Raw genomic sequence first — 26251 nt, 5'->3', positions numbered from 1 at the left:
TTATATATACAGTCTGGTGAACAACCAGATTATAATGGGAGTCAGTCTTCAATAAATCTGAGAGAGAAGAAGAAGAGATTAGGAAAGGAGAAGACGACAGTGTGTTCAGTGATGTGTCCTATGTTGAAGCAGTAGCATTTGGCTTAGATGAAGAAGTGCTTCCCTGATGTCAGCCTGTAGTATGCACTTATCAGAATGTGTCAGACTGATGTAGTTCTGCTTATTAACTGTTAACTTCTAGTACTCTGAGAGTAAAGTGACATTTATTTTTGACTTTCTTGACAGGGAAGATAACCAAGTAGTGCTATATATTAAAAGAAGCATATTGAGTTGTGATTTCACTAACATACAGCAATGCTACTGAGGGAGTAGTAAAGCATATCTGGTGACTTAACACTCCCTGACTGTAATCTGTCCTACATACACACCTAGTAGTAGCAACAGGTCTTTGGTAATAGCATTAATGGATATCCAGCAGCCAAATATACAGGAAGCAGTGTGTCTTCAGTGTTACCATCCCTAACCTATTGAAAGATGTGATAAACCTAACTGCATGAGTATATTTCTGCAATTTAAAAATCTACAAACCATTGCAAGTTTAGCCAATAAATCATATTCAAAAGTTATCTCCAGTTTCAAGAAGGACAAGACAAAACAGACTGTAAGAGAATTTGAGGCTGCCAGTTCAGTTATCTAAATATGCTGTACCTTGAGAGTATCTAGGGTGCCTGCCACTTGATATATTGTGGAAGTTTGTTCCAATGGTGGGAAAATACATATTTATTTGAAGCTATCATGCCACCACATTTTATTTGTCTGCTGAATAAGGTTTAGTTTCTTTAGTTATATATTTTAAAAAATATATATCTGCAAAGAAATAGGAGGGTTGCATCCTCCATGGTTCAAAAATATACAGATTACCTCAGAGAAATAAGTAAGAGACAAAATAGAGGGAGGGGTTTTCTTTTTAGTTAGGAATTTCTGAGGTCTTAAATTGAGAGATATGTTTAGACAAACACCTGCAAAAATGGACATTATATTAAATAAGGTATCTGATGAGGAAAGGGGGGGGTTAAGGCTTGTTTTGATATAGAGGAGAAGTGTTCAGAAATCAGATTAGACAAATAGGATTTCTGAACATTTAATGGTCAGAAGATAAGGAATTATTAAGAGTGTCTAGATTCCTTATGACAGTGGCTGAATGGATAGGTGTGTCTCTTATATGGTATAATGTAGGAATGTATTACTTTCCAAAATCAGCTGAGAACACTGTCCTTGTACCAATTGTTAACAAAGTCTGACCCATGTTGGAGTGATTATGAGTCAATGGAAGATCGTCTAACAGTACCCAGTTTACAGTAATTGGCAAACTTAAATAATCATAACCCAGGAGTGTAGGCACAAAAGTCTGGGAAATACATTCCTAGTAGACGATTGCACAACAATAAACCTTGTAATACAGCACTTATAACTACTTCTGCATTTAGAGGTAGCACCTGTGACTCTAAACAGAAGGGCTCATAAAACAATCAGTTATCTATCCATCATAAAACATATGGATTTATATACAGATGTACAAGTCTGTCAATGATACCTGCAAGGGGAATGGTGTCAAAGGCTTTGTTTATGTACAATTATGCTGTATGTACTCCAGTATCAGTATCCACTGCATTCCTGACTTTTTTTCAAAGAAATTAACCTGCCTTTTGAAAATCTCCTCAATGTCTATGTAAATGAGGTATGCATTCTACAGCTTTACATTTCTGGCTGGAGAGACTACTAGGTCCGTAGTTCCCAGGATCCATGGCTAGGCCATCACTGTGTAACAACATTACAGTGGCTGTTTCTCAGACTTTTGGGAAAGTAAGAAATTGAGAGGCTTAGATTAGGAGATTAAAAAGGGAATCCGATGGGCCATATTTGGTACTGATAATCAGGCAACCTTGTGTGTTTTCTAAGCCCATGTGAGAGTACTGATTCCATAGTAATCATAGATTATGGAAACTGGGGCCCTAGGCAGAGTAATTAACTAGACCCCCCTGCAATCATTCCAGTCTCCCATCACTTGGTTATCTCTCACTACTTACCATAAACACTGTTCAAACCTGTCAGCATACATATTATTTTCTTCTTTACTTTTACAATTATTGCAGAGGTTTGGATTTAATTTAAAACTTTTATTTCAACATTTTGTAGAACAAACACTGATAACTTTGGTAAAACTCACTTTCACTGAAAATGCATTGAAACTCATATTAATTGAAAATGCATCAGGCCAGTGGCATATTAAGTGTACCTTAGGCCCTAAGCTGTTTTCAAAGCATGGGCCCTCTGCACACATTTTTAGGGCCATACATAAATGCATGTGTTCTTTGAGTCACTTTTCTGATTTTTTCAATTATATTTGTTGTTTAATACAATACTATTTGTTAGGCTGTATTTTAAATTTGAAGTTTTGAACATTTTTACCAACAATCAATGAATCAAAATGTATGTAGCAATAATGGCAAATATATCCATTTTAGAAAATTTAAACTGTAAAAGGCTAGTCAAACTGCTGTCATTATAAAGCACCAGTATTTGCACTCAATAATTATGGGCACTTTATCAGCTGTGTACATATCACATGTTTGGTTGTGATAAAATTGGCCACAGTGAAGTATTCTGATTTGATTTATACAAAAACAAACTAGTCCTACAAAGACAGTCTAATGACTTTTTAACTTTATCATCTAAGAAGGATCAGTCTTTTTTTTATCCAAAGATATCCCAAACCCACTAGTTATTATAGCTACATTGTCGACTGCATGCTTCAAAAAATTCATAACAACAAAAATGACCAAACTTGCATATTTCAAATTTGTTTCACTCAAATACAAAAAGTATTACAACTTAATTCACATACAGACACGTGCACACAAGTCATGCAAAGCCCCCCCCCCCCCCCCCACCAAACACTTATGGCCATTTTGCTGAATATGTACATCCCTTGCATTTGGATGAACTCCATGAAATTGAATAAAGATCACTAGCACCATACCATAAGATCTAGTCATGTGTTGCACAGTTTAAATTGAAGATTATTTATGAAAACATAAAAATATTAAGCACAAGATAATATATGCTAGGTCAATATGCAAAATTTCTACTTAAGTAAAGTGAACTAAATAATGCCACATTAAACAGAACTATTATTTATGCAGAGATTGCTGCTGGCAAACCACTTTGCATTCAGTGTTACATGTATAAATGTAGTGCCTACTACTGCTGAAGAATAAATTGCTTATGTTGCATTAACATTTGTGTACTGGTGATATTGCCAGAATGTTTCCTTTTCTAGATCAGCTATGCAGTAGGAAATGGCCAGCAAACAATGGCATCAGGACTAAAGTTACAAGCATGCAGTCCTGGTGACCATTAAGGAGCCTTGCCAAAATTCACAATTGCTCCGAAGCACTGTCTGGTTACATTACTTGCTCAATGTCACACAGAAGGTAAATGAACTTAGAAAGATTTAAATCCTGCACCATTGGCACATGCAGCAGTTCATTACAAAATTGGAACTTTAACCCTCTGCACTGCCAGTGTAATAGCTTTTAACTAAATGCAGAAATCCTTTATAATCCAGTCTTGTAGACAATACTGTATCTCAGTGATATGCAGCAATGTCTACATAATAGATGCTGAAACTCAGATAGTTCTGATCATCGCACCAAATAGTGCAGACCGTATGAGCTGTGAAATGTCAACCCTGTTGAAATTGCTGGAAACTGTAAAGAAGATCTTGAAAAAATATATTACTAAAATGCAATATGTTTAGATTATTAAAATTTAACATGTTTAGACTATATTACACAATCCAAGCCTATTAATGAATTAATTCATTAATTCTGTAGTGTAATGAATAAAACAAAACAATTAAAGACAATATAATGCTGCAGCAGCTTTTGTTTAATAACCCACCTCATATAAAAATCAGAAATATTAATGCAAATAATATACAATTTTTTTGGGCAGGGGCTTACATGCTTGCAGGACACCTACATCTCATTTATGACCTCCCTATATGATTCAGATTCTGATTACATCTTTTATGGGTTTGCACGAAAGTGCTTAATCTAATAAATTTATTTTCTGTTTGGATTCACACTCAGATTTATGTTTTTACATGATATCAACCTTTCTTCTGCAGTATGCTGGGTGGAAGCATACTTATTATGGTACAATGTTAGTCCTATCTATTTATTAAAGATGGGAAGGATTCTGCCTGGCAATTCCTAAGCTTGGAGAAAGCATAATGCAAGTTGCTAAGAAAGCTGATTTGGACAGTCCTTTGATGGTTTGAAGTCCTGGAAACATTGGTAGAATTAGTTAAAGCTATGTATAAGGACCTAATAACTCAAGTATTAGCATTGTTCAGACTCACATAGGGGTTCCCAATAGGAATGGGTGAGCATCACGGTTCAGCTTTTGATCCATTGCTGTTCATAATGCTGATGGACTCCATTAGCAACTAGTTCAGAGGGGACAGATCAACCAAGCTCATGTGCATAGATGATATGGCATTACAGTCAGACATTGAATAGGAACTGCATCAAATGATATGGGAACGTAATGCAAAACTGAATGGACATGGGTGAATCTGAAGAGAATTGTTGTTGCAGCAAATGAGGAAAATCAAAAGAAGATTAAGTCTGAGACAGAAGGAAATATTGAAACAGGTTAACAGTTTCAAGTGTCTGGAAGACATAGTTCTAGAGAAGGCAAGTCTGTATGAGGAGGTAGAAGCTAGAATAAAAGGTGCTGCAGCCAACTGGCATGGTGTGTTTGGTGCAGTGTAGGTGTAGAAAAATGCCAAAAAAGTGGAAAAACAAGGTGGGCAAAACAGTGGTACAACCAATACTTCTGTATTGTATAGAAACCTGGACAGTGAAGGCAGAGGAAGCTAGAAGTGATTTAGATGAAGTACCTGAGATGGGTGGTAGGATACATACTACAGAATAAATTAAAAATGACAGTATCAGAGAAGAAACCAAAGTAGCTCCAGATACAGAGTAGGTCAAGAAGAACATATTACAGTTGTTTAGACACAGGTACATGAAAAGAAGAAAACAATTTTGGGGAAGAACTTTTGGAAGAAATAGAAAGAAGGCAAAAAGAAACAAAGATATCCAGTCAACAGATGTATGCAATGTGAGAGAGAAGAGCTGCAACAATGTTGCATGACTCTTGAAGAAGGTTGGAGAGTTTCACTGAATTGATAAAGGTGATGACAGTTACTGCAACTCCCCAACCCCATTTAAGAAAAAAAAGGAGAAAGGGAGGTTGATGATGAGGAGTGTTAGCCTCCCCTGTATTGCATTATGTGTCTGAGTTTCTCAGTGCCCTCCTTGACTATAAGCTTAATTAGAACATGTGAAATTTATATAGCTATATAGACAGATATCGATAGATATGGATAGCTATAGATATACGTAGTTCAAGATTATTTCTGAAGAAGGTTAATGATAGATATCTTACTGTAAAGGAAATCCTGTCCTTCAATATTCTAATCTTTGAGGTTGTTTTGTAAAGTATATCTCACTGTTTTGCATTGCAGACATTTATTTTTAGCATTAGGTTCCCCATCTGGTATTAGTTTCCCTAGCAGTGAATTCCAGGTATAGACTTTCAAACAGAAGTAAATCAAACATTACCTTAAAAAATATGCAGTGGTCATTTGGTATGACTGCAAAAAAAAGTTTACTAATGTCTGCTGACATGGTCTGTAAAATGAATTTTTGATGTGGACACCGTCTGCAAACCCAGATGGATTTGTAGAAAATGGAATAAGCAAATGACATCAAAATAAATGGAATTTGTGGGAACAATACATGCAGAACAATGTTCAGGAGAATAAGTAAAGTTTAATGGAAGACAGGAATTGAGCAATTTCTGTAAAGTTGTAGTGAATAATTGTTAAAAAGAAATAAAACATGCATGTAATGTATAATGCATAGATATGTCAATGTAGTTTGTTTTCTTTTCTATTAACGTATGCGTGCCTGTGTCTTAAGTGATAATTTAATACAAGTGTTAAAAAAACCCTGAGAACTGCCACTAGATATCATTATAAATGTAAACACTTTCTTTGCTGTCTAACCATCAAATTAGTCCAAAATGGATCAACAGCAACAATTTAATCTTTTGTTGCCTGAATCTACAACACAGAGAGTTTTGTGTGAGAGGTACAATGAACATTTCAACAAACATAACATATCACTTATGACTATGATGTTACAGTATACTTTGCAGATGTTGCCAACAGCAAAACAACATGTCCAAAAAATCCAGTGCAACAACCTCTAAGAAACAGTCTGCTGTACCCAGTACAACAGCCTCTAATATGGAGTCTGCTCCTTGTCCATTCACACAGTGCTGTATCCACGAAAAGAAGAAATGTTTAAGCCACAGCATACTTTTGTTTTTAGCCAGCAAATGTAGCAACCCACCATAACCCTCAGAGACACAATGTACCCAATTACAGATAGTTTATTGACTGTGTAGCCCACCCTGGTGACAGTATAGTCTGACTACTAATGTGGAATAATAAAGCATCAGGATGCACAACCATAAACTGAACAATGTGACATCATAATAACACCCATACTCTCCTTGCAGGTTTTAGGGACATGTGGCCTCACTGTACAGTATAAGATAATTTGTTATGCACTTGCCAGTGATTTCACTAGCAATCTAATCCCCACTTCTCAAACTGTTGATCGTAGCTTTCAGTCTTCTACCTCCAGAATTAGGGACATTTGCTTACAGATGTTCAAATGATGTGGCATTGACATTTCAACATAAAAAATAAAAGAAAAAAATCAGAAAAAGAGAGAGAGGCAGAAAGCAAAAATCACCCATAGGTAAAAGGGGTGCAAATTGCTTTAAGTGCCTTTCCACTCATTTAGATAAAAGAGACACTTGCAATTGAATAAGACAAAAGCACTTAGCTTTCAGACTCAGTGCATAATGACAGAAAACAAAAGAAAAAAAGAAAATGCACCAGCTGAATAAAACAAACTTTGGAAAATATATAAGGTAAGAGTTTTCCATCTTGCACAGACAAAGGAAAATTTTGTATTTGAACAAAATGAAAGCATTTATTTACCTAATCAAGTTTTCACAGCCTGTTTATATCTGTTCAACGTGCTTTCTTCTGTTTAAAGTATCACCATTGTAAAGATGGAAGGAAAATGGCACATTTTAGGAGTAAAGTCATTCTGACCTTTACTATGATGGGACTCTCCCATTACTATGACGTTGATTGACTTACTGCCACCCATTGCCCCTGCTGTTCCTGTTGCTGCTGTCATGCTCCTACATGTCTGCCATTTCAGTAAAAAAAAAAGAAAACAGTGTAGGAGGTACATGATTCTTAAAATCCTTATTGACTAATTCGGTCTGACATCCGATGGAGGTCCATACAGAGCTGGATTCCCTATTCTACTTACACAAACGGCAACATATTTCAGTACATATTTGAGTACAAAGTAAATGTTTTGTGCATATTTCTTTGTTTTAGCACAGAAGAAATAAACGCAGTACTAGATTTTTGTCTGATGATGGTGCTGTGTTTTCTGTGAGATGAAAAATGCAGCACATGGTCCATACAGACAATCATGCCATCTGTTATTCTTCTGGTAAGGCTACTATACATAAAAAAAAAGTTTGACTTTCTTTTAAATTTTAAATGGTAACTGTGCTTTCTTAACTTATACATTTTTAGATGCACACTCACAGAACTTGGGGACATGCTGGTTTATCTGTAATTGTTTTTTTTTCCTTGTAATGTTTCCAAAACTGCAGAGAGTATAAGACACCTGTAGCTGTCGCTGAAACAATTATTTGTTAACAATGGCACTGTAGCACCAATCAGTAGTAATGCAAGTCTTGTAATAGATTATGTAAGACAGAGCAGCTGGATTAGAAAACAGAGAGGTACTAGAGTTGTTAGATGAGGTCTGGGGAGAGAACTTATCTAGGTGAGTAGGAAGAGCTGAGCCAGCTTTGGTTTACATGCTGTTTAAGCAAAGTTTGACTCTTGTTAGCCTTTTCTGTCCGTTTTAGGTATGTAGGGATTTTGTTTCAGATGTTTGACACATAGTGGGAGTACAGAGAGTCTCCATCGGTATTGAACAAGTTAATGATACTTTGTAGGAATTTGTTGCTAGAGTGAAGATAAGAGTGCTCTGTAATGCTCAGCACTTATCAGTACAGCATAACGGGTTGGGGATGGTGATTAGCTTTGTGCAGGTAAGCTGGTATGGGAGTTTGAAACAGTTTGTTTTAATCACTTTGTAGAAGCAAGTGGCCAGTTTAATTTTATAGGTAGTGTTGATGTTTGTAATAATGGAAAAATTATATAATAGTGAACAAAGTTGGTAGATTGATGCTAAGGTCATCCTAACAATCTCTGGTAGGTATTGTTTGAGCCTATACAGGGAGTCAAGTGTTTATAGGTCCATAGGAAGTTACTAAGCTAGCCCTTCAGCCTTTGTAAGCCTAGCCATGTTAATTCCAGGTTGCTCCAATTGTCCTTGGTTAAATGGATGTACTTTACAGAGCAGCACTGACAACCCCTGTCCATGAGGGACATGGATGCCACCCCCCTGGGTGAATTTGTGGTCACCCATCCATTTAACCAACTTGAATAAGGTCATTGAGGAGCTCTGCTTTACATGAATTGGACGTTTACCTGTCTCTCCAGCATGTTCTGTTAATGTCACTGGCAAGGTTGAGATCCCTAGAGTGAGTGAATCTAGTGCCATTGGATTTGCGGATGTGAAGCATTTCCATCAGGTCAGGGTCAGAGACTGCTCTGTCGGCCAGGCACAAGTTGCCTCTCAGTGACTTATATGATACAGAGTACAGTGACAGGGCTTTGAGTCTATCCATATAGGCAATGGTTTGGAGGCCCTGTATCTTCTTATTGAGAAACCTCTGTGGTCTCTCTGGTTGGTGCAGGTGGCTAGTGAGATGCACACAGAAGGGGTCATTGTACTTTATTAATGGTTTGATTAGGGTCAGGCAAAGTGGGGTTATAACATCCTTAGACCTGGATGTGATGACTTTACTTATGAGATGCCTAATGTAGAAAGCTTTCCTTATCACTGTGGAGACCTGGTGGTCAAAGTTCAGATTGCTGTCGACCTATGTTCCCAGATCTCACACCACTGGGTTTGAATTTAAAGGGGTGCTGTCAATATTGTAAATTGTGGAAAATTCTGCTTTGCGAAATGGGATAATAGTGCACTTTTTTGCATTTAGTTTTAGACTGTGAGCTTGGCACCAGTTAATTGTTTATGTTAGCTCCTCCTGTAACATGGAAACATAAAAAATTGTCATGGTCAGCAGAAGCAGGCAAAACAGGCAGAATAAAAATACACTTTAATAACAAAAAAGTGGAATTTATGCTCTTTTCTCCATCCACTTGGACTTCATCAGAACTAACACATAGTAACAACTAAGTAACATGTACAAGTAAAATTAGTTAACTGATCCAGATGGAGCTTGATACAAACAAACCCACTGTTCTCTCTGCCTACATTAAGAAACCATATTTCCTAAACTTGTTCAAGCCAATATTAATAAAATAAAAAAAATAAAATCTCATATATAATGTGGGTAAAAAATACATGTGAAGTAGTACAGTTCAATAATGCAAACATGAAAATATGTAAAAAATATAAAATTGACCTCCTGTAACATGTTAACATTGTTGGGGGACTCAATGATTGCACCTAGTTTACAATCGACAGCAAACTTAGTAAGCCAAAGGCCATCTACTTTAGCCTGGACTTCTGAGAAATAGATTCCAAACAGTAAAGGGCCCAGTACAGAACCTTGCGGTATGCCACTGGAGACCGCTCTACAGGTAGAGGTGGAGTCACCAAGTTTGGCAGTATGTGTTCTGTTGGTGAGCCAATTAGCAACCCATCTAGTGATGTAATGGTTAACACCTAGCTGGAAGAGTTTTTCAATGATACCCAAGTGGGGAATTGTGTCAAAGGCTTTGGCTAGGACCAGATAGGTGGTATGCACTGTCTTACCTTCATCCAGGGCTTTGGTGACATTCTTGAAGAAGTCTACTAGGTTCAGTAAGCATAATCTACCCATAAAGCAGGCAAACTGGGTTGGGTCTAGAGTTTGAAGGTCGCGTATCTCCTTGTTGATATGGTCCATGATGATCCTTTCCATGGTCTTGCAGATGAGGCTGGTTAAACGTATGGGTCTGTAGTTCCCAGGGTCTGATGATGGCCCCCTTTATGCAAGGGGATTACTGTTGCTGTTCTCCATTCTGCTGGTACAAAGCCAGTTCTTAGGCTATGATTAAAGAGAACAGCAAGTGGGTCAGCTAGGTCCTGTTTTAGATTACTTAGTAAGCAACCTGGGATGTTATCTGGTCCCACTGAGGCCATGTTTTTGGCCTTGTGGAGAGGAGATATGACTTGATCTTTAAAGATATTAGGTAGAGAACTGGTCTCGGGTATGCTTTGGGGTATGGCTGGTGGGGATAAGGGTGTGAAGTTTGCGCCGTCTGTCAACTAGCAGGTTGGCAATTTCATCTGGTATAGTGTGAGTGGAACCATCTACTATGAATTTGGCACATAGCTGGGCACTTCCTTTTGGATTTCAGAAGTAGTTAATGAATGCCTTATTATTGTCCTTGGCTAGGGATGCTATTTTAGCTTCATAATTAGCTTTAGAGGACTTTACAAGACTTCTGACTTGCTTGTTCAGTCTGCAAATGGAATTCTTCCTCTGCAGAGGCAGTTGACTGTTGTTCTTGGACATCAGTTTCCTCCTTTTGTTATGCAATCTATTTATAGTAGATGTTCTCCAATGTGGCTTGTTTTTTTTTGGGAGGGCCTGTTTTTAACCTGGTCAAGTACATCTGAGTCTATACAGTTGCTAAGATGATTATACAGGGAATCCCTGCATATGAGTCATTATTGCCTGTGATTGCAGGGGGTATAAAATGTTTATACCATCTTTTTTATGAGTTTTCTTGCTGGAAATAAAGTATTTGAAGATCAAGCTTGAGAGTTCATTGATTATGATTCGAAGTAGTTTAATTTTTGTAACACTTTCTATTTTAGATAATAGTTATTTAAACTGTAGAAGATTGTGAAATTATTGTTTTTAGTACTTTGGAACTTTTCTCCCTAGGCCTCTGGTGAAATGGGTTCCTATTTAGTCAGATTTTCCAGGTAATTAAATGTAAATACATAAATTTAATGTTATTATCTGAGGTAATCTGATGCATGTGTTTCTGGTTATGGTATTGTTTTGGGTTGAATAACTTAAGTCTGTTTTTTGGGAGGTATTGAGAAGTTAGAATATTTAAGCCAGGATTCAATGGCAGCAGAAAATTGCTGGGTGATCTCCTGTAATTTTGTTATGGCTAGGGAGGAGCAGATAGGGGTTAAGTCAATGGCATATTGTACAAACATGGTGCGGAGTTTATTACTGAAAATGTTAAATCAGAGAGGGCCAAGTATTGTCCCCTGATGAACATCAAAAGTGACTGGTGGAAATGATGAGAGATTTTCCTGCTATTTAACTGTCTGCTGCTGATTGGATAGATAGCTGTGGAACCTGGTGATGGAAGAAGAAATAAGACCTAGGGTAGCAAGTTCAGAAAGAGCTACATCTGGGAATACAGTACTGAATGCTTTGGATAGATCAAGGAAAAGAGAAGAAACTAGGCTGTTGCCATTCCTGTTTATGTTGACTATGTTGGTGAAGTTGAAAGAGAGGTAGTACTGCTATGCTTGGGTCTAAATCCTTGCTGGATTTCGGCCAGGAGGTTATGCTTAGTTATATGTTAATAAGCTGTGTATAGATACATTCAAGAATGTTCGAGAGAGGAAAGGTAATAAGATTGCAGTGAATATATAGTCTGTTAGTTCAGCTGGTGTGCCTCTTTTGTGAAAGGGTATAATAAAAGATTTTTTTTTTCCAGATGGAAGTGTCAAATTTATTAGTTATTGACCAATTTATCAGAATGGAAGCAGGGCAAGGATATTGCAACTGCAGCAGTTTTTAGATATTTAGTGGGAAGGTTTGACCTTGTAGACTGTTATGGCTTTAAACATTTCGTAGTATGCTGCTTTCATTGTACTTCTAATGTATGTTGATACCACCATAAGTTGTTTAAGACAGTTTATATATATATATATATATATATATATATATATATATATATATATATATATAAAATCTCTAATATCATCCACCCCATCCAACTACTACCTTTCTTTCCACTCCACTAACTACCTTGATTATAGCAAGCTCAGATGCTCATAAGCCTAGTACTTATTATACAGCATGAACTTCTCATTGTTACATTTGTTAATGCCTGTTATGTACTTCACAGATAAGATTCTAGTTGTCTACTGATGTACTATGTTCTTCATCTGTAAATATGTTGTAAGTAATTTCTATGTTAAATTGTTAATCACTATGTAATCCAATGTAACTACTGTCTGTTTATTTTACTGTGGAGCTTTTCTCCCTGGGCCTCCGCTGAAAATGGACCCACGTCCAATCGGACACTCCCGGTCAACAAATTTAAATAAATAAATAAATAAAATAAATAAAATAAAAAAAAAAAAAAAATATATATATATATATATATATATATATATATATATATATATATATATATATATATATATATATATATATATATATATATATATATATATATATATATATATATATATATATATATATATATATAGTTTGTTGTTTGTCTTTTGGCTTTTTCCCGGTAAGGGGTCACCAGAGCAGAACTCCGGTCCGCTAATGATTGGCAGTAGATTTTTATGAAACGTCAAGGTGCCAGCTCGATGCCCAACCTTCATTGAAGTCATGTATCTATATATATATATATATATATATATATATATATATATATATATATATATATAAAAATCATGAGATACCACCACAAAATAGATTGCTTTATCAAAAGGAATGGAAAAGTGACAGAGCTGGCATAAACAGCTTTTCTTCTGTTTTGTGAATAAACAGATACATGCCTAAATCTACTTAATAACATAACACTTAGCAGTCAGGATGTCCAGATACTGTCCTCTTTTCTAAAATGTGCTAATGAGCTACTGTGCCATTTAAAGAAAATGCAGCACCGTCATCTTGTAGCTTTACATGTGGGAACCCACAGGTGCTTACAGCTATTGGCAACCAGGCTTTTACAGCTCGATGCTTCCGTTTCACTGTATAATAAACAAGCAAAGAAACTAGATACTGTTTATATAAATGAAACTTTTGTGCTGGTCCTTATCATTGTATCACCGTATTGTAGACAGTGGTTTAAGAGGAACTCACTGATAAAGATTCATGGCTTATCTTTGTTGAACTGCAGTAAATGTTGACATTCTAAGCCTGCATTTTGAAAGATGATGCAGTGTTGCAAAACCCTTTTCTCAAAATTAACATGATGCTGTGGTCAGTCTTACAAAATCACTGGCTAGTTTGCAGAAATTAGCTGCAATGGATGCCTCTGTGTTCAAAGTACTACAGGATAATGAACACAGTTATGAACACTTTCTCAATACTTTGACTTCCTCGCTTAAATGCAGAAATAGACGACAGGATATTACTGTGGTTAATGAGTAAAAATTGCCTGACATTTGTTCAACTTTATGATAGTGAACTTGTCACTGTCTAAATCTATTATGAAATGAAGTGCATAAAGGACCTCTTGGAAGCTTGTGGCACGTGATGATACACAAATTATAATATACTACTAATAAAAACATTATTAACAAAAATGCACCATGTGTACATAAGCAGAGGATATGGGGAACATGTATATTCTAGGCCTCCCATGGTACTATGTTATACTGTAGCAAATAATATTCAGAATACAGACTGCAATTTTCCTGCCTATATGTGCATACAATATAGTTTTAAATACTGGCATTTTGTATTCTGACATCCACAGTATGACTTTCTTACAGTAAGAGTGAGTTGAATTTTTAAATACAAAACATTTTCTCATGCAGTTTATTTTGAATTTGTTAACCAAGGTAGAGCACTGAACCCATTGGACATAGTTCTGTCTCAGCCCAGGGTAAACACAATAAAAACACAGAAAATGACAAAATGCAATATATACATGTATTATATACAAAGTGGACAGCATAGTTGGCTTGAGGGTATAAAGACAATGAATAAATAATAAATAACATTACATACAGACTGACTGACAAAACACAATACATTCATGCATTATATACAGAGTGGAAATCAAAGACGTGCTGTAGAAAGAATCACACTCAAATGCAAAGTCATAGCAAAGTACCTAGAGAAGAAGGGAAATACTTCTCCATTCACTGTTTCTCCCATCCCATTACAGACTGTGACTAGCTTCTTTATTTTGAATAACTAGAAAGAGTCATTTGAAGTCAGATTTCTCAAAAGACTCATACTGCTATATGATACTACTCACTATGTTATAAAGAGCGATTTAAATACATACTTAGAAATTGAAATCCATGCTTTGTTCAGAAATTTTAGTTATGTTTGCCTTTCCTGATACAGCCTCAGTTTCATTTTGGCTGCATCTTCTGACTTACAGTTTTGGTGATGTTGCCTTTGGTGGTATGTGAGACTCTGCTCACACAATCACATTGACACATTTTGCAATAATTGCATAATTAAAAAAGTTTCCACAGTGCTCTCATATATTTGAATGAGGCCAGCGTTTTTAAGTGAGGGATTTCTGCAGTTCTTTGATAACCCAGAATTGTACAGCAATGACAGGGTGTGGGATATGCTTAAATACATAGGAAGAGACCAGGATGTTTGCCTTTCCCGATACAGCCTCAGTTTCATTTTGGCTGCATCTTCTGACTTACAGTTTTGGTGATGTTGCCTTTGGTGGTATGTGAGACTCTGTTCACACAATCACATTCACACATTTTTCAATAATTGCATAATTAAGAAAGCTTCCACAGTGCTCTCTTATATATTTGAATGAGGCCATCATTTTTTAAGTGAGGGATTTCTGCAGTTCTTTGATAACCCAGAACTGTACAGCAATGACAGGGTGTGGGATATGCTTAAACACATAGGAAGAGACCAGCATCTTTAAAGCTGTATCTCTTAATCAGAAAAGAAAATAGTATGGCATGTTGAGCCTCCAGAAAGGATCTACTTAAGCTATTATGGTTGTCACATTTCAGTTAGACATATATAGCAGACATTTCAGTAAGATAAAATCTTCTAGGCATGTATGAAAAGTTATTGCACAAAGGTGTCAAGCTAAGAATTAAAAGCTATACCATATAAGATACTTACAGAAGTATATTTCCTGAATATACTTCCGTAAGTATCTTATCTGGTATAGCTTTTAATTTTTGGCTTGACAAGTATTAAAAGCTATACCAAATAAGATACATACGGAAGTATATTTCCTGAATTCAAACAGAAATAGATCTATTTACAAAATGTGTGTTCATGTAGGATGATATTACATTCAGAGCTCCACAAGAGTCATCTAGAAAAGAAGACAGAATAAACACACTCTCTTTTAGGGAAGACCAAGAACGTCACAAACAAGAAAAGGCAACCAGGGAAGCATTTATATAAGTTACATAGCAAACTCTTTGAGCCAAGAGAGTATTTGCTTTTAGTTTGTAAATGTTAGACTGGAGATCTTGCAAGATGGAGGGGGGGGGGTTCTCCATCTTATAAAATCTGAAATATGAGGTACAGTTTCATATCACTTAGGAGATTTGCTCCTCCAACGAGGGGAGCAGAGGAATAATTTTTTGAAAAATCCCTATAAAAGTTGTCTTTTTCCAAACTTATCTTCATCACCGCATTTTTAGCATACACTGTGTCCTTGCTCTGCTATATCAATGTGAGTTTTTACCAGGTAGTCAGGTTTCTGTCCAAACTCCAAAGACATGCTGAAAATGAATTGGCATCTTGACTTGGACACATTAAAGGGCAGCTGAAGGTTTTTACTTTTAATCTTCTGTCTAGTGAGGGACACCAGATAACATATAACCATTTAAAATTGTAAGAGTTTGAAAATTAAGCATGAAGGTATGTAAAGTTGCTGTTTTAACCTTTTCCAATAAGAGACATTGGTGTTCCCTACCTTCTGAAATAGAAATGAAGCAGCACATTTTTCCTAATTTCTTTTCCTCTCCTGCCTGACAACCATCACACCTTCCCCAATGAGACTGATCATCCAGAAAGGCCATCATCCAAGCAGCTGTGAGAGATGTTTATGCCTTTGACATCATTCCTTCTATCTGCTTGTATGTTGCAGGGAAGGGAGAACCCTTGTTGTCATATCCTGGCTAGTCCCACCCACTTACACACACACAGAATGGGACCCTATCACATCAATACAATGTCTCTTGACATAGAACATAACAGCGCCTCCCTATCAATCAGCAGCACACATCATGCTGAGTGGTGGCTATTGATAATTCTATTTATGGCCCATCCCCAATCCCTGGTGGCTGGCAATGAGTAGTCACTCAAGAGCAGGGACATCCGACACCATTCCATGATGTATGCATAAATGGTACCATAAACATATATCCCCAAGTGCCTGCATGAGTTGCTTGGTAGTACCAAACTCACATCCTTCCTTGTAAAGGTCCATGATGTTGTGCAACCTCCTCTTGCCCAAGAGCTACAGGTTACTAACAGTCCCCCCCAACTGGTGTGGGATAAGCAATTAATCTCTCATACTCCTCACTCACTTTATTGCCTGAGCTGGCACATGAATTCCTGTCATCTAGGTCACAGCATGTTTACACTTCTCTGCTAAAGCTGAAGCAGGTTGTCATTCCTGGAAGGTTTGTATATTTTTTACATTTCTTGGCAGGAAATTCCTAACTGGGAAGTCCAATTTTCTCTGCACTCCCAAGTACAAATGCTCTTAGATATGGTACAAAATGTCAAAATAATTGTAGATACTGTCATGGAAATGATAATATTAAGAAATAACACTCTGGCATTATAAGAAAAGCAAATTATATTTTCTGGCATTATAAGACAAGCAGATTATATTTTATTTTTCTAAAAGCCAACAGTAATTATATTTTCCAAATTGCAACTAGGAAGCATTACTTCAGAACTCTCATACTGTCAGTTTGAAAGGACACAACTAGCAGTCTGAACATTTAATCTATTATGGCCAGTTGTAATAGGTTGGACTTAGGTTACCTTAGAATTTTTTGATTATTACACAAATGTCACTTGATTGTAACTGGATATTCATAATTTTTCCAAGAAATGACAAACATTTTATTTTTTTACATCACATGTTCTTAATGTTTTGAAAAGTTTGTCTTAGATAAGCGTTAACTAAAATAAATGCGTGATGTAGTCTAGAACTGCATGTTTAGTAAAACAATACATGATGGCAAATTTGGCCTTGCAGAAACACTGAATTTGCATCTTAGTTAAGTTACAGAGCACATACTTAAGCATGTACAGTTACTAAAGAAATCGGCAAACTTACATTTCATCTGTACTGTGCAAATCACAAATGAATATTACTTATAGGTGATCTTAAACAAATAGGCTTATATAAAATATGCATTCTGATACTAGAATAGCTCGCATTAAACATCAGGTCACTGCACATTACTTTCCCTAGATCGAACAGTCCTTGGTTATGGAACTTGTAGTATCACAAATAGAGGTCTTCCGGCATTTCTACTATTTGAAGTAGAGACACACGCACAAATAATGTGGCTACTACAATTGTTATAAAGGATTCAGTCTAAAGTTACAAAACTGTAAGCAATAATGAGCATTTGCAATAGCCAGGTAGTCATGAACTGCACCCCTCCCCCCAATACTGCAGCAAAGTAATTGCTGCATCCATCCCTGTGAAGGCTTACAGACTGTATTTTTACTCATTAACATCATGGACTCCCCTCCCCCAAAACAAACTGCAACAGTAAATACAACATCTAGCCCTGCAAAAGTTTACAGACTTGTCCTTTTACTCAGTATTGTCATGGACTGCCCCCTGAAGACTGCAGCAGAGTCAATGAAACATCCATCCCTGCAAAACCGTGCAGATTTTTCTTTTTCTCATCATAAGGGGAAATTACTTGCTTAATCTGTTATCCTAATCGTGCCTTGTTTAAAATGGTACCAGGTTTAATGCCTCTTCTCTGCTTGGCCTATACTTAGTGGTATGTTTTGTAGAATCAAAAATAGCCTCCACTGCCCTTTAATTTTTCCCTTCCTATTGCTCTCTAATTAATGAGTTATACCCTACTCTTGCTGGCAACCTGCACTGTCTTTATTGCTCTTTCCAACTATTGCTTTTGTGAATCTCCCTCTTTACCTGTATAGGCAAGTTCTACTCTGCTTTGATTTTTTTCCCTTTTGTATGCCCTGAAATTTCAATGATAACTACTTGCTGTATTACTTTTATATCTTTCTACACTTATTGCTTTTATTCTATGACTTTAATACTAAATAGTCTAACATTTATTTTGCATTTAAGCTAGTGAACACCCTTAATTACTTGCATGCAAACTCTGGCAGTGCCAATTCTCTTGATTTTAGTCATGCACTGGCCCTAAGGGAGAACCTGCTTTGTTTACCCTCAACTAGCTTGGGCTCACTGCATTCCCCTACCCGACCCCTAATTTTCACTCACCCTCACTACAACTACATTTATACTTCCCTAATCCCACCCACTCTATACTTACAACCAATTATGCACATTACAATGATCCTATATGCCCTTCCCTGTTATACATAGCTATATTACATCACAACACCTTTCTTTTGCACCATCCCTACTTAATCTACTTTTTCAACTCACCCTACTATTCCATCCATCCACCTCAATTTAAACAGCAATAACTTAATTTATTCTACTGATCACCTCTTATTAAATTCTTCAAACCTACTTTTTTCTACTTATAACTACATAATGCTGCCCATTCACTTATTATCTGTACTTCTACTATCTATTCCTTTCTATGCCACATCTTATCACACTCCATTGTTACCCAACCTCACTGTCACCTCAAGAACACAACACCATAATTCTAAATTGTCTCACTCTCGTCCTGCTATAGAACCCAGTTTACACATCCCAAAATGTCTTTAATTACAAACACACCAAAGAAGAACCACTCTATACACAGATAATTTAAAGGTGAAATTAAATATTAAAAAAAAAATCACTACACAAAATTCTCATCTAAGATTGTTCTTGTTGCCAATATAAATCCTAATTATACACACTTGTAGCTTTACTACCTCAACTACCCCTAGTACCCCACTTCCACTCAACCAATATAGTAGTCTGATTTTCATGAATATAAATCTTAGGAGCATCTACAATAAACTACCACAGCTGCATGCCTATATATCCTCATACACCCTGACATACTAAAGGTTACAAAAACCTGCTTAAACCAGATACTAAAGACCAGGAAATATCCCCCCAGGCTAGAGCATAATTAGAAATGACAGCATAACAAAGCTGGTTACATGACTATCATATAGAAAAAAAACACCTTGAAATAACTTCCTACACCCTTACCCACCCCAACATTTCCAGTGATCCAATTATTATCTCTCTCTTACAAATCAACAAACACAAGAGCATATGCATCATTGACATCTGTATACTTCCTGAAAACAACATCCAATTACTAGAAGAAATCCTGAACTGGATCACTGGATCTCTCATAATATCAACAAGGGAACTATCATTGCAGGTGATGTTAAGATAGACTACCTACAACTCTGCCTCTACCAAACTCTCCATCAATCTGTTTGGTTTTACCAAAATGATCACCACTGCTACTCAAATTGAGAAATGCAATAACAGGGAGTCTACATTAAACTGGATCCTCACCACCACCCCTAAAATAATTAACACTGCTGGCTGCATACCTGACACCATCAGTGACCATCTACTGACCTTTGCTGTAAGGCAATCTAATCATGGATATAAGTACACAATCTTTAATAATGTGTCTACACTCTCCTCTTTAAATAATGACACCTTCATTAGCAACCTTACCAAAGGTTTGCTACCATTTGTGTGAACAACAGTCTGTCGGCAGTTATGCTGCCGAAAAACAGAATGTTGCGCACAAAATGAAGAGTGTATTGGATAGTCGAACACATTTATGCGAATGCAGTAGTGCATTCGCATAAGTGTATTCGACTGTATGTCTGGAGATCGCAGTACAGTGGGGATTGGAAATTCATCCATATCTCCACTGTAGTGTGGTCTCAGAGTTGGAATATATTATTAGCAGGGGGTGTTGGCTTGCCCCCCTGAAAAACGTGATATGTCATATAGGAGTTTGATTTACATCATCTCCTATACAACTATTACATCACATTTTCGGCAACAATGTCGACTGAAATGTGTCAAACATTTGGGGTGACATTGTGGCCATTCGCAATGTTTGTTTTTGGTTTTACTTTTCGTTGTTTCGAACTGCAAATGGTTTGCTGTTCGAACAAACAATAGTAAACCCTTACCAAATACAGCTGGCATATTCTAAAATACTTACCCCTAGATGATGCCATAATTTACTTTAACAACATATTCCTTAACATACTAAACAACAAACTCCCAACCAATCAAAACTAATCAAATCCAGCCCTTTCATGTGGTTTGTAAGAGAAATCAGGCAACACATGCTAAGCAGAGATAATGCTTTTAAACCATGGTCTACTGACAAAACACCACAAAATGGCAACATTTTAGACAGCTTAGGAACTGTTCTAAACAAAAAATCAGATCAGATAAAACCAAATACTTTTCCAAGCTTTAAGACAGCCACCAACAGAACCCTAAGCTTTTCTGGAATGCAATCAAAAGGCTATTACACATCAGAGCTGGGGGTGGCAGAGTTAAAGATGTTAAGATTTGCACTGGGTGTGATGAGGATGTACAGGATTAGGAATCAGTATATTAGAGGGTCAGCTCAGGTTGGAAAGTTTGGAGACAAAGTCAGAGAGGCGAGATTGCATTGGTTTGTACATGTGCTGAGGAGAATGCTGGGTATATTGGGAAAAGGATGTTAAGGATGGAGCTACCAGGTAAGAGGAAAAGAGGAAGGCCTAAGATTAGGTTTATGGATGTGCTGAGAGAGGACATGCAGGTGGTTGGTGTGACAGAGCAAGATGCAGAGGACAGGAAGAAATGGAAACAGATGATCCGCTGTGGCCACCCCTAACAGGAACAGCCGAAAGAGAAGAAGAATCAAAAGGCTATTACACCCAGGCCAGACTACGACTCTTTCACCAAACACAACCAACACCTCAGTCCTTATAGCTACCCAATTCAGTCCACATTTCATACACTCTGTCCTCACCTTACTTAATGACAAACTGCCTACCAGCCTCCCTATCGAAAACAGTACTAATCACCACCAAAATCCTTTCTTCCAACCAGTATCTACCTCTTGTACTAAAAAGCATCTGCTAAAGAAAAAGAAATCCACACCTGCTGCTGACAACATGCTTCCAGAATATCACAGAACTGCTGCAGATACTATAGCATACCCTATATATATATATATATATACTCATAAACCAATCAATTACAGAAAGCTATGTCCCTGCTATCTGGAAAAATCCCTCATCATACCTCTACATAAAGGAAGAACTTCCATTGACCTCTCCAGTTACTGACATATAGAGAGTCCACCTCTTCTCTCCAAAATAATAGGAAAATTAATTCATTCCTCAACCCTTTTCCCATCTTCACAATAACAATCTCCTCTTCAACACACAGCATTGTTTCCAACCTCAAGAAAGCACAACTACTACTCTGCTCAGTTTTACTGAAATCATAAACTGTAATACAGACACTTGCAAACTAGAATTGTTCCTCTTTTAGACATATCAAAATCATTTGACACAGTTTCACACCAATGCCTCCTCCATGAACTGTTCTCCCAAGGAGTCTCCCATTCATCCCTTACTTGATTCCATAGCTATCCCACCAACAGACTCCAGGCTGTAAAATGGAAATGAGATCTCTCCCCTCTCTATCTGTCTCTGTTGCTATACCGCAGGAATCTATTCTATGCTCTTTGCTATTCAACAAATGCACTAATAATCTTCAAAAAGCTACCAAAGAAGCCTCCATAGTACAATATGCAGATGACGCCACATTCATATGCTTTGCACCAAGTCTACTGCTACTCCATAAGATGACACATGACTCCTTTCCCTCAGTTGAGTCATGGCTAAATGACTGCCATCTACTTTTCAATGCTAAAAGAAAATAAATTATTGTTGTTTTTACCAAAGTCACTGTCGGCACAGAAACAATCCTTCAACATTACTTCTGCAAATAGTAGTTCAATGAAACAGTTTCCAACACATATTCTTGATGTCTTAATTGATGATAACTTAAAATAATGATCAACTCAGCACTCATGCCATCAAGAAAACTCACTAAAAGTTGGGTTCCTCTACAAAAACAAACCCTTTCTCACTGACTACTCTAGGAATTTTTTAGCAGCAAGTTATTTTTCCCTTCACTTCTCTATGCAGTACCCATCCTAACTAACCTTCATTCCACCTTAAAAATAAACTAGAGAATTGCTACAATAAAATAGCTGAGTTTTCATCCAGCTTACTAAACCATTCATATCACTGCCTAGCACTGAAGTACCTACACTGGTTCCCAACTGTCTAGTGCCCACAAAATATACAAACCTGACACCTGCTCATCAACATATCCTCAAGCATTTTTTTACTTCTAGGAATATTTGCTTACAGAACAAATATCTCCTGACCAGGACCAAGTTGCATAACAGAGCAGGTGACTCACTTTACTCAACCAAATGTTTCAAACAGAACCTAAAATAACACCGAACTTCCTCATGGTTATGCTAATTCTCCCATCTAAATCACCTTTCCTCCTGTTTCTCTTCCATTGCCTATCTCTTTATTAATCACCCTGACTCTTTCACCCTTCTTATCTCCACCTCTTTCTCTTTCATCCCCACTATTACTCCTCCAACTAACATATATCCTTAATAGTATCCTACTAATAGCTCCTCCTTACCACCCTCATCATCCTATCCCTCTACAGTTATCTCATATACATATATTGAACCCATGCACATTATCATTGCTCTTGTATCTCCAGCTATTACATGTTGACGTGTCTTTGACTTATGCAAAATAGTATAACTTATAAAGTATATGATAAATGTCTTTTCTATTTGTCTCGATACTACATGTAAAGTAATGCTTGAAATGTTTAATTTGCATTATTGTTCATTGTAAGTATGTATTTTATCTGGAGCTTTTCTCCCCCTCTTCCCCTAAAAATGAGACTTGTGACCAGTCATACTTTCCAAGTAAGCAAAAGATAATAAACAAATAAATAAAGGTATGTATTTTAGGGCATATGAAAACCCATGTCTAGGCTATTCAAATTATATAAAACAACATTCTTCTCCATCTCGCTTTTCCATTTAGGCACATAGACTAGCATTCCAACAGCAGGTTTAACTCTCTAAATATTTCACCAGATACAACTACTGACCAGAACAGGACCCTTAGACAAACCTAGACATTTATGAACCAATATAGCTAAATAAGGGACAACTGCTGGTAAGAATTCCAGCCATTTAAGGATACAGAGAGCACTACCGGGATTTGTCCTACCATGGTGCCGTGCATCAAACAAATCTATCCCATTTTATGCTTACTTTAGCTTGTGCATTAGTGAGAGAATATGTTAGTTAAACAATATGTTAAGTATGGAAATGAGAGTAGAAAGAATATATCTGAAATGCACAATTCAGCATTCTGTGAAATGCACATATTAGATCTCTGCCATCTTCCTAGTCTGTTATTATTATTGTTGCTGCATTGTCAACTTCTCTTTCAAATGTGAAGTGGTTACCTATGAAAAGATCAGGTGGTTTTGCTGAAGTTGTTTTCCTCAAAAAGTGAGCTATCCACTGATGCAACCATAAGACTGTATTTTAAAGAGTATCATTTTCTTGGATGTTTGTGCTGCTATTAACCTGGACATAGTTTTTATTTGAGAAAAGCATTCATCTCTTCTTTGAGGAATTAAGATGATGTCCCACTGATATTATAATAATTTTAATGAATTGAAGGCTGGATCGGAGTTTGGAAATATCTTAAACAATAAATCCTCCTAACTTGCCACACCTCATCTCCTCTGCTTACCTCAACTATTCTTTACTCCCTATCAGGAACTACTATCCTACAAACTATTTCTCATGCTATGACATATCTTCTGAATAGCATTATTTTCCAGATTCCATTCCTTCATTTTTATGCTTTGTACTACTAATAGGGAATTCAAAGTTTTGCTATCCATATACCAAGCTTGCTCAAATGAAACTAAGGTACAAAAAATTTCCTAGACTGTATATATGCCACTGCATAGAAATGTTCTGTCATTTGTGGATTGTGTTGTCATGTAAAGACATGGAGCTCTGATTGTATATATGCCTCTGTACAGAATTTTTTTTGTCATTTGTTGTAATTGTACCATTATGTTATGGAGCTTTTCTTCCCGGGCCACCACTGTAAATGGACCTTGTTCCAGTCGAACTTTCCCGGTAAACAAATGTAAAATAAATAAATGAATTGTAATGAATGGAAGCTGGATTGCTGTTTGGAACTATCTGAAACAAAGGACTTCTATTCAAGAATTAGAGCTATCATTTTTCCAGATAATGTGTAACGTTTCAGATAGGTCATACTATTTGTTGCTGTAAGAGACTCAAACATCTACTAATAAAGGGTGAAAGATAGCCCCCAGGATTTAATAAAATCCATGTAGGCACAGTGTAGAGCCTACATGGAATGTTACCATGTCCATGTACACGGTTCCCCCTTGGCAGCACACCATGCATATTAATGATGGTGCGTTGCCAAGGGAAAGCCAAGGAACATGGTTATTGAATCAGTGTAGGGAGTGGTGTAGTGCTAACCATGTCTGTAGATGAGTAAGATACTCCCTGCGTGTCCTATTGTTTTATTTTTCTTTTAAAAAAAGCATGTTTGTGCAGTGTGGCATGGAGTGCAGCAATGCTAAGCAACACCCACAGATAAGATAGCAGACACCTACCAGACATCTAAAAATAGAAACCGGATGTAATTAATTATTTATTAAAATATCATGTTTAAGCATATATGACCATGTTTGTGTGGTGCTGCGTGGTACTCAGCAGTGCTTATATGTAGCTCAGTGGTATATGTGAAGTTATAGTGGATTACTTATTATCCACGTAGCTAAATGGGTAGAGTGATGGCTTCATGGGCAGTAGGTCCTGGGTTTGAATACATGAAAGGGAAAATAAGCATTTAATTTTGATATGCACATTTTGCAGACTACTTTAAAATATAGCCCTGCTGCACTCTGCTAAGCTCTGTTTAGACCTGCTAAGGTCTGATAAGCACCGCATAAACATGGCAATGGCTGCCAATGTTTATGCACTGCTTGGCTCTTCTTGGCTGGTTTGTACACTGCTAAGCACTGCTAAGCATATGGTTCTGCAAGTTTTCGCACTGCTCAGCTGCACTGGTTTGTATGCTGCTAAGTGATGCAGCGCTTTTTCAAATGTTGCCCAATGATGTGTAAGGCAGGAAAACAGCCTATATTAAGCCCAACAGGCAAGCATACAGCAGCATCAATTGAATTTCATCCTCTGATGGTTACTATGGCTGGTGTTGGTGAATGCGCATGCTTTTGGGCGCAGCACTGGGGCATTCTGGAGTCTAGGGTCATGGTTGGGATCCTAGTTAAATCCATAATGACTGACTGCTGCAGGGAGGTTTCCAGGGCTCAGAGTGTAAGGCGGAGGCCTGGGACTAGCTGGCCAGAGATCTCACCAGTATTACTGGTATCCTCCGCACAGGTGAGCAGTGTCATTACCACAATGATGACCTGAAATGACGAAAGAGGGTACACTTGAACACGTGGGTCCAAGAAGCTTGGGCAGAGAATGACCCAGAAGTATATAAGTAATTTTACCTCTGTTTTAACAATATGTAATCTGAATGTCTGCAAAACTGATATGCATAATGGTGTGCTTCTCTCTCAACAGCTGCAACTGAGAGGGCACACAATGTTGAGTCTCATGCCGGGCACCTGACTAGGTTGCTTTGTGAGTGTGGTGAGTGCAGACGTATTATACTAGCTGTAATCAAA

The sequence above is a fragment of the Protopterus annectens genome, chromosome 7.part0 (assembly GCF_019279795.1).
Source record: "Protopterus annectens isolate FY-2018-M chromosome 7.part0, PAN1.0, whole genome shotgun sequence".
Classification (NCBI taxonomy): Eukaryota; Metazoa; Chordata; order Ceratodontiformes; family Protopteridae; genus Protopterus; species Protopterus annectens.
Note: the sequence above shows the minus strand (reverse complement) of the source record.